Consider the following 10794-nt stretch of genomic DNA (forward strand, 5'->3'; position numbering starts at 1 on the left):
TGTAGAAAGGGGAAAATGGCCTGGCCTTGGAAGTATAGATCTGCATTTCTCGGCCATAGACCAAAAGTGAGTCCTGCTATCAAACAAAGGCTGGAAGAAGTAAGCTAATAAATATGAAGAATCTTTCTATGGAATTGTCCTTATTTAAAGATTTTAGAGGTGAAGTCATTGGCAGCTGATAGTGTAACTGAACACAGGGCCTACTGCCTGCCACAGGAAAAGGCCAACTAGTCAGGCAGTTGCTGGTCAAAGGAAGATCATTTTACTTCAAGTGCCAGCAGCCTGAGAGGATGGCATGTTTATGTCTCAAAAATCATCTTAACATCTTAGTGCAGGCAGAAGTTTTTATAAGGAGGGAGAGAGAAAGCAGAACAAAGAGATTAAGGGGAGGTGATTGAAAAGTTCTCTACATGCAGATGAGAACAGTCCATTCTGATAAGGACCTCAAAAGTGGTCAGGCAATGCCATGGTGTGATTCATCCTGAGTTTCATCATCTTGGTTTTACATCATCCTGGTTTCGTGAATGAAAGTCAGCAAATCTCCCAGACCTGAGATGACTGAAGGTTGGAGTCTGCATCCTTTGCAACTAGTTCCTAGATTCTTTTACAAATATGCTGTTCATCTGTAAGCCACATATTAGTCAGAGTCAACACTTACAGAAACAATGTTGAAAGAATGGTTATGTGGATTACAATTCCCAACTGTTACAATAAGTCATTTAAAATATTATTCATATATTAAAACCCACACAAATGGTAAATATAATCTAGAGTTTAAAAACATGTGGAATGATGACTTTGCCCTGCTTTGCCCTTTTGTCACATCCTTGCCAGCATTTCTTGTGGTTGATGTATTGATGATAGTCATTCTGACTGGTGTGAGGTAACATCTCACTGTAGTTCTAATTTGCATTTCTCTGATGATTAGTGACAATGAGCATCTTTTCATATGTCTATTGGCCATCTACATGTCCTCTTTGGAGAAGTGTATTTCAGGTCCTTTGCCCATTTTTAATTGGATTGTTTGGTTTTTTGGCATTGAATTTTATAAGTTCTCTATATATAAATTTTGGATATTAACCTTTTATCAGATGTATTAGCAAATATGTTCTCCCATTCCATGAGCTGCCTTTTTATTTAGTTGGTGATTTACTTTCCTGCACAAAAGCTTTTTAGTTTGATATAGTACCATTTGTTAATTTTTTTGTTTCCCTTGCCTCAAGAGATATACCAAATAAAATATTACTATGAGTAGTGTCAGAAACTTTATGGCCTACATTTTCTTCTAGGATTTTTATGTTTCCAGGTCTAATATTTAAATCTTTACTCCATTTTGAATTTATTCTTCAAAATGTGTGTGGTATAAGAAAGTGGTCTAGTTTCATTTTTCTGCACATATCTGTCCAATTTTCTCAATACCATTTATTGGATAAACTAACTTTATTACATTGTATATGCTTGCTTTGTCTGCTGAATATTAATTAAATCTATAGGTGTGAGTTTATTTCTGAGCTCTCTATTCTGTTCCATTGATTCATGTGTCTGTTTTAATGCCAGTACCAGGCTGTTTTGATTACTATGGCCTTATAGAATAGTTTGATATCACATAGTATGATACCACCAACTTTGTTCTTTCTCAAGATTGTTGTTGTTACTGGAGCCTTTTGTGGTTCCATATAAATTTTTGAAATATTTGTCCTAGTTCTGTGAAATACATCATTGGTGTCTTGATAGAAATTGTGCTGAATCTATAGATTGTTTTGGGTAGTCTGAACATTTTAATGATGCTAATTCTTCCTATCTACAAACACCTCATGTACTCCTATTTATTTTGTGTCTTCTTTAATTTCTTTCTTTAGTGTCTTATAAGTTTCCAAGTTCAGGTCTTTTACATCCTTGGTCAGATTTATCCCTAGGTATAGGGAATAAATTCTTTTTGGAGCAATCATGAATGGAGTTGTTTTCTTAATTTCCCTTTCTGAGAGTTGATTATTAGCATATAAAAGTGTCACTGACTTCTGGATATTAATTTTGTATCCTGCTACTTTGCTGAATTCATTCAAACTAAAAAGTTTTTGCATAGCAAAGGAAGCCATCAACAGAATAAGACGACAACACACAGAATGGGAGAACATATTCACTGATACATCTAATAAGGGCTTCCTTATTAAATTTTCAAAATTTAATAAGAACTTAAAAAACTCAATGCCAAAAAAACCCAAACAACCCAAATTAAAAAAATGAGCAGAAGATGTAAATAGACACTTCTAAGAGGACATATAGATGGCCAATAGACATGTGAAAAGATGTTCAACATCACTAATCATCAAAGAAATACAGATTAAAACCACAATGAGATATTATCTTACATCTGTCAGAATGGCTATCATCAACAAATAAACAAAATCAAGTGCTGCTGAGGATGTGAAGAAAGGGAAACCTTCATGCACTCTTGGTGGAAATGCAGACTGGTGCAGCCCCTGTGGGAAGCAGTATGGAGACACCTCAAAAAATTAAAAATGGAATTGCCTTTTGACCCAACAATCCCACTTCTGGGAATATATCCAAAGGAACTCAAAACACTAATTTGAAGGAACATAAGCACCCTTATATTCATTGAAGCATTATTTACAATCACCAAGATATGGAAACAGCCCAAATGTCCATCAATAGATGAGTGGATAAAATAATTATGGAACATTTACACAATGAAATACTACTCAACTATAAAAAGAAAAAAAAGAAGAAGCAGAAGAAGAAAAATTTACCCTTTTCGACAGCATGAATGGACTGGGAAAACATAATGCTACATGAAAGAAGCCAGTCAGAGAAAGACAAATACCATATGATTTCACTTATTTGTGAAATCTAATGAGCAAAATGAACTAACACGCAAAATAGAGACAGACTCATAGATAGCAGGATGACAGCTATGGGGGGAGGGCAGTTAGGGGGTGGAAAGATTGAGCAAAAAGGAAAAAGGATTCATGGACGTGGACAACAGTGTGGTGATTGTAGTGAGGGAGAGGTATAATGGAGATAAATGGTAATGGAAAAATACAATTAAAATAATAATTAATAATAATAATAAAATAAAAACATAATGGCTACCTGATATTCTAAGAATAATGGCCAGTGTTCTTAACACAACTGAGAACACCCTAGATGCCCTGTATACCTCTAGATTGGTTAGAAACTCTTCTTCATGCTTATTTTTAGTCCCTAATCCCTTAGGGCCTTTAGGCTAGCTGTTTCTTTTGCCTAGAATTATCTTCAGCTTTTTCATAATATACTAATTCATATCATTAATCCCAGTCAAATACCACCTAGCCAGACATTTGAGACAGTGTGTCATCCAAGGCTAATTGGATGACACACTGTCAGAGCATTCTAAACTCCTTTACCTCTGTCAGAGCATTCTAAACTCCTACTTTATAATATTTATTCCAGTTAGTAATAATAAAAATAATAAATTCACAACCCCCTTTAATTTAGCCTGTTGTCAATTCTTGCTTTTTTATATATCTAGATGTTTTAGATTGAATATACAATTATGAGAATATATCATTGTCATGTAAGGCACTGGGTAACATTATTTTCCTCCAGAAAATATTCGCTATTGTTTCAATAAGGCAGTTTGAAGAGGGCAGTTCACTTAATACAATAAAAAATTAGCTGAGGGGCCCTGGCTGGCATAGCTCAGTGGATTGAGCACGGGCTGCAAACCAAAGTGTTGCAGGTTTGATTCCCAGTCAGGGTACATGCCTGGGTTGCAGCCCATGACCCCCAGCAACCGCACATTGATGTTTCTCTCTCTCTTTCTCCCTCCCTTCCCTCTCTAAAAACAAATAAATAAAATCTTTAAAAAAATTAATTGAAGTTTCAGTCTTTGTGAAATCTGAGATATTTCTGGTTTGTTCATGTTTATTCATCTTCCTAACTATATTACCCCAGGGTCCTAACTAAAAATTCGGGACTTTCTTAAAGCTCTATTTTTTATAGTGGTCCCTGAATACAACATTTCTCTCTCTAAACTCATGAAACTTTTGGAAGATTTGCTCAGTATCTCAGCTTATCCAGTCATCTCTTTTCATTCCACTTCTCAAGCTGTCAATCTGCAACTGTTCTTTCTAGGAATCAATTAATATTAGTTATAGTCTTATTCTGTTTTTAAGTGATATAAGCTATTTTGATAATCCTATCATTGGCACTAGAAAGAACAAGAAAGTGCCAATTATTGGATGCTTCTCTAGGCTTCTTATTCCTCAAACACCTTAGGTGTGGTTGGCCCAACTGGCAATGATTGGGTTTCTGCTATCTATCTCCCAGAGCAGGGTGATTTAAGCTATTTAACCCTCTGGTTGGGGAGTAGAAGTATAAACTCTTTACTTTTAAGTGTCCTTCATTTAGAGAAGATAGTATTTTGCACTGTACTTTGGTTGTAAACTGCTTGGCCATTTAATTATCTGATTCAGTTTCCCTATTCCACTTGTGCTGGCTTTACTGGTCTATCTCATGAGAAACTTAAATACAAACTTAGGATCTTACGTGGAAATACAACATAATAAAACCACTTCTCCTTAGAGAGTATGGAAGTGTAAAGTGGTGATGTTTCCGCTTCTGCCAATGACCAGCTTCCTTACAGCCTAATGGCTAATTTTCTAGAGCAAGCAATTTAAGCAAACCAGGTGGTAACTATATTGTCTTTTATAATCTAGTCTCAGATGTCACATAACATTATCACAAGTCTGCCCTAATTAAAGAAAAACAATTATAGATTCAATCTCACTATGGGGAGAGTATCAAAACCATATTGTTGTGGGGGGATATAAAATAATTTCCTATCTTCAAAAAATACAATCTGACACAAATCTTTTCTTAAAAATGTATAAACAGGGCACCTTTCTGAAAATATATTATATGTGAAGAATAATAATGTTAACTTACTTATTAAAGATTGATTAAAATCTTCAGTTACTGCTTAAATTGTTTCTGTCTAGCAAACTAATATTCATTTTATAAAAATGAGAATTACTTATTTTTAACCTGATTAAAACTTTTATATATATATATGTATGCCTAAGAAGATACTATGTATTTTATACTTTATTTTTAGTCATATATTAGTTATATTCTTATTCTGTTTTTAAGTGATATAAGCTATTTTGATAATCCTATCATTGGCACTGTGTGTCAAGAGCATTGTTAACCTGCTTCAGTTATTTTGTGTTATTTGGATTTTTCTGAATGCACTTACCATGTGGACACTGAATTTGTTTTCAGAGTCTGAGATGTACATTTAGGAAGCTCTCTGGTATATCTTCAAGTTCAAAAATGTCATATTGCCAATAGTAACTTTTTTATAACCTCACTGTAACAGAAAATGAAAACTTTATACAACTCTAATTAACCATGAAATGAAATTTAGAATAAAATGTACTAACAAACTAATAAAAAGAACTCATATATTGAAAGTTTCCTTATTGATAAGATTAGGGTTGAATTTTACTTTTTTGAAAAGTAAAGTAGTACATTTATTAAAAACACAAAAGCATCCAAAATGGAAAAGAAGAAGTAAATTATCTCTGTTTATAGATGATAATATTCTACATTAGAAAATGCAAAAGAATACAAGCAAGATACTAGAGCTAATAAACAATTTCAACATAATTGTAGGCTATAAGATCAAAATATAAAAGTCAGTTATATTTATCTACATAAGCAATGAGCAATTCAAACAGGAAATTAAGAAAGCAATTTCATATATATTACCTAAAATGATAAAATACTTAGGAATAATTTAACAGAAGAGGTGACACTTGTACATTAAAAAAAATATTGCTGAAAGAAATGGAAAAGGCCTAAATAAATGCAAAGCTGCCCCATATTCATGGATTGGATGACTAAATATTGTGAAGATGTCTATACTACACCAAATAATCTATATGTTTAATGCAAATCCTATCATTCTAACAAACACTTTGCAGAAATGGAAATGCCAAATTTCAAATTTATGTGGAATTGCAAGGGGCCTTGAATAACAAAAACGATTTTGAAAACAAAAACAAACTTGGAGGGCTCATACGTCCTGATTTTAAAAATTTAGACAAAAGTGTAGTAATCAAAATAGTATAGTACTCACATAATAATAAACACATAGATTAATGCACTAAAATTGAAAGTCCATAAAATCTTTCTCTCTGTAAACAAATGATTTTTCAACAAGGGAGCCAAGTTCATTTAATGAGAAAGGAATAGTCTTGTTCTACCAATATTGCTGGAAAAACTGGATTTCCACATGTAAAAGAATGAAGTTGGGCCCCTTCCTCACATTATATACAAAAATTAACTCAGAGTGGATCAATGGCCTATACACACACACCAAAAAAAGAGCTAAACTATTAAACTCACAAAAAAAAACAAGGTATAAAACTTCGTGAACTTATATTTGGCATTGAATTCTTAGATATGGCATCAAAAACATTATCAACAAAAGACAGATAAATTCAGCTTCATCAAAATTTAAAGTTTTATATATCAAATGTTCACCAAGATATTGAAAATACAAACTACAGATTGAGAGAAAACATTTGCAAATCATATATCTAATAAAAGTTTACTGTCCATAAAAGACTCCTATAATTTAACAAAAAACATACAAAAAAAACAACTAGCTAAAAGAAATGAGCAAAAGATTTCATTATACATGTCTTCAAAGAAGATATACATATGGTCACTAAGCATATAAAAAGATATTCTATATCATTTGTCATTAGAAAAATGCAAATCATAACCATAAGATACTATTTCACAAATACCAGGATAGCTATGATCCAGAAAATAGAAAATAACAAATATTGTCCAAGATGTAGAAAATTTGAACCCTCTACATTCTGGTAAGAAAATAAAATGATGTAGCAGCTGAATACACATTTAAGTATTTCCTTGAAAAATTAAACATGTAATTATGATATGTTTCAGAAATTCCACTCCTAGATATATTCATAAAATAATTAAAATCAGGTACACAAACAAATATTTATCTTTATCTTACAGCAGCATTATTCAAAATACCCTAAATATAGAAACAATCCAAGCAGCTGTCGAAAGATGAATGAATAAATTTTATATATATATATATAATTTATTCATTACATATTTATATATAATGAATATATATAAATTCATTATATATAAATATTTATATATATGAATATATATAAATTATAATGAATATATATAAATATAAATATATAAATTTATATATATATAATGGAATATTATTCATCTATTAGAAAATAAAGTACATTAAATGCTACAATATCAATGAATCTTTAAAACATTATGCTAAGTGAATGAGGCCATACAGAACAACTATTGAATTATTCCAATTATATGAAATATCTATAATAGGCAAATTCATTAAAAAAAATGGAATAGTGATTACCAAGGACTGGGAGAGGAGGGTAATGAGGAGTTACTGCTTAATGGTTACAGAGTTTCTGCTTGGGGTTATAAAAATTTTTCAGAAATATATAGTGGTGGTATTTGCACAATATTGTGAATGTAACTAACACCAGTGTATTGTACAGTTGAAAATGGATAAAATGGCCCCGACCAGTGTGGCTCAGTTAGTTGGTCATCATTCCACAAAGCTCATGACAGCTGGTTTGATTCCCAGTCAGGACACATGCCTGGGTTGTAGGCTCAGTCCCCAATCAGGATGAGTACAAGAGTCAACTGATCAATGTTTATCTTTCGTATCAATGTTCTCTCTTTCTCTTTCTCCCTCCCTTCCTCTTTCTCTAAAATAAATACATAAATAAATATTTTTAAAAATGGTTAAAATGGAAAACTTTGTTATATATTTTTATGTAAATTAGATAGTATATGTTTGTTATATATTATATATAATATGTGTACTGTTTTATATGATATATATTGTAAAATTTTATTAGATATTAGAAAATAATGTGTATTTATCTAATTTTATAACATATATGCTATATATAATATATATATGTTTGTTACATATATTATGTATAATAATGCACCATATTATTTATAAACAAATATAATATATATATGTTACCATATATATATTATTAAATATATTAATTAAATCAATTTCTTGCTGAGATTGGTATGGGTCTAGATTTTACCTCTATCCCCTTTTGAGCAACCTTGAACAAGATTTTTAATATCTATAAGCTTGAATTTCCTTCTCTTTAATATATGAATCATTTTCTGGCTGGTGTGGCTCAGTGGATTGAGTGCCAGCCTGTGAACCAAAGGGTCACTGGTTAGATTCCCAGTCAGGGTACATGCTTGAGTTGAGGGACAGGTCTGGTGCCCAATAGGGGGCACACAAGAGGCAGCCACACATTGATATTTCTCTCCCTTTTTTTCTCCCTCCCTTCCCTTCTGTCTAAAATAAATATATAAAATATTTTTAAAAGACATTAAAAAATAAAAATAAATACAAATAAATCAATAAAATAAAATAAAAATATAAATCATAATAGCAACATCACAACTTCCTCATAAGCCTATGGTGATGACTAGCACCATTTGATACATTTATAATTTTCCATATATGTTCACTATGATTAATACTATAACCCTCAATTTTTCCCACTTATTCTAAAATCAGGTTATGTTGTACAATTGACAAGCTCAGGTAATGAAATTTTTTTTTCCTGAGAGATGTTATTAAATATTAGTGTAAATTTCAATGATATTATCTTATATTTAAGAAAATACCACACTGAAATTGTTCAATAAGCATATATTATTTGCATTATCAGAGCACACTTTGAATTTTGAAAACAAATAAATTAAAACATGGAGAACATGAAAAACAGTTAAATAAGTAATGAGCTTAGAAATTATAGGCAATTATAAATACCTGTCTAGAAATTATATAAAATCACTATTCAATAGACAAAAATAGTTTCTAAAAGCACACTTAGTGGCATAGAAACATTCGTGAAAAAAAAAGATTAGCAAACATTATATAATAGTATTACTCATTTTAAACCAAAATATTACAATGATGGGTTATGTTTTGCTTTTTCTTTATGTTTCTCTGTATTTCCACAATCAATAATTTTACTTTTTCAGTCAAAAATATTTATTGTGTGTCTATTATGTGACAGTCACACAGCTAGTAACCTAATAATTATTTTGGTGAAGTTAAGAGGAAAATAAGGAATGAAAGTGATTTTTTTTAAGTGGCTTTCCTGGATGTGAGCCACTTCATCTATAAAACACAACCTTAACATTTAACAGTAATTGCTAAATCAATCCCACCTGCCCCTGCCAGGCATTCTGGTCCTATCTTTGAAAGGTCCTGCCCTTGATAGACCCTTACTTGCTGTAGTTTTCCATCGGAAATTATCAGGTAAACTCAACTTTTTGTGATTTACTTCTCAATGACTGACATTATCATTTATGTGTGGAAACAGGATCAGCCTTAGTGTTTCTTCCTGATTCTCAAAGCGTAATGACCACAATGTTCTCCTTCCTTCCAAATCACTCTTAGCTGCTTCCTGTTTTACTGACAGAAAGTAAGTGGACTTAACATCTTTTAAAAACAAACAATTATAACATGTTTTCTAACCTGCACTTTAATATGATTTTGACTTCACTATAAGCTGAAATCCCCTAGATTGAAAATCTTTTCCTGATTTTTCCATTGGTTTTGTATGACAGATGCAGATACAAACTCCATTGTAGTAAACTTGGGAGACAAAGGTTGGTGAGAAATGTGTGGCTAGCTGACAACATACAAACATGCAAGTCTGCACCTTTTACAGATTTCAATCCATGTGCTCTAGCATACCATGCCTAAGATAATTCCCTAAAATGTGTTATACCTAAAACATATGTTCACACTTACGGAGAGTGTAATTTGAGGTGGCAAGGATCCTTTGCTTCATCTGTGCATATGGGCCCTTATTCAAAGGCATGATGGCATTTATTTCAAAGTGATTACAATACAGAATTTTTAATGAAACTTAGAGTTAAATTAAATTAAAAGAAAGATTTTCAGTTGCAGAACATTCCCTGACCCTCTCAATTAGTTATAATTTCTATACAGCTTTATCACTTATATTTTCATTTATCAGTATTTTTTCCTCCTGCAACAAGTAAATAAACAAGGATGCCTTTGTCATGTTGACCCCAATTATGCTGGCTCCCTTCATTAAGCAGCTTAGTCTAGTTGATACATTGCCAGACTCAGACTTTTCTTATGTCAGTGGTATGTCAGTGGTATGTCCGAAGGACTATGTAAATGTTTTTACCTCCATTGTTTTCTCTCTCTAATTAGTGCCACCCTAATCTTATATCCATGCTTTCCTAATAATGAGAAATATAAAACTGAAAGAGAATTTTAAAATTATCTGAGGACTTTCAAACTCAAGCACCTTAAGGGCTAAGTAGAAAATATAAGTGTGTTAGGACCAAGGTGAAATATTAGAATAACAGGCCTGTGAAAATTTGAAGACATTCACAAAACATTTAAAAAGTTAATTAACTCTATTCTGGCCCCCCAAAAATCCACATTTGCTAGCTACATTAGTTCCAAAGTTAGTAAATTTTGATTTATGCAATCTTTCATTCTATGGTTGGAGAAAGTATTACCCAATGGTAAGTGAAAAAACTACCATGAATTTAGTAATATGACTATAAAACAAAGACTAATTAAGTGATTTTTTTTAATCCAGCAAGACCTATACTGTCTGGCCCTTTGTAACTCTCCAGCCTAGTCTCTAGCTGTGTACCCACTCC

This window comes from Phyllostomus hastatus, unplaced genomic scaffold (genome assembly GCF_019186645.2).
Source record: "Phyllostomus hastatus isolate PE091 unplaced genomic scaffold, TTU_PhHast_1.1 phas_contig_1, whole genome shotgun sequence".
Classification (NCBI taxonomy): Eukaryota; Metazoa; Chordata; class Mammalia; order Chiroptera; family Phyllostomidae; genus Phyllostomus; species Phyllostomus hastatus.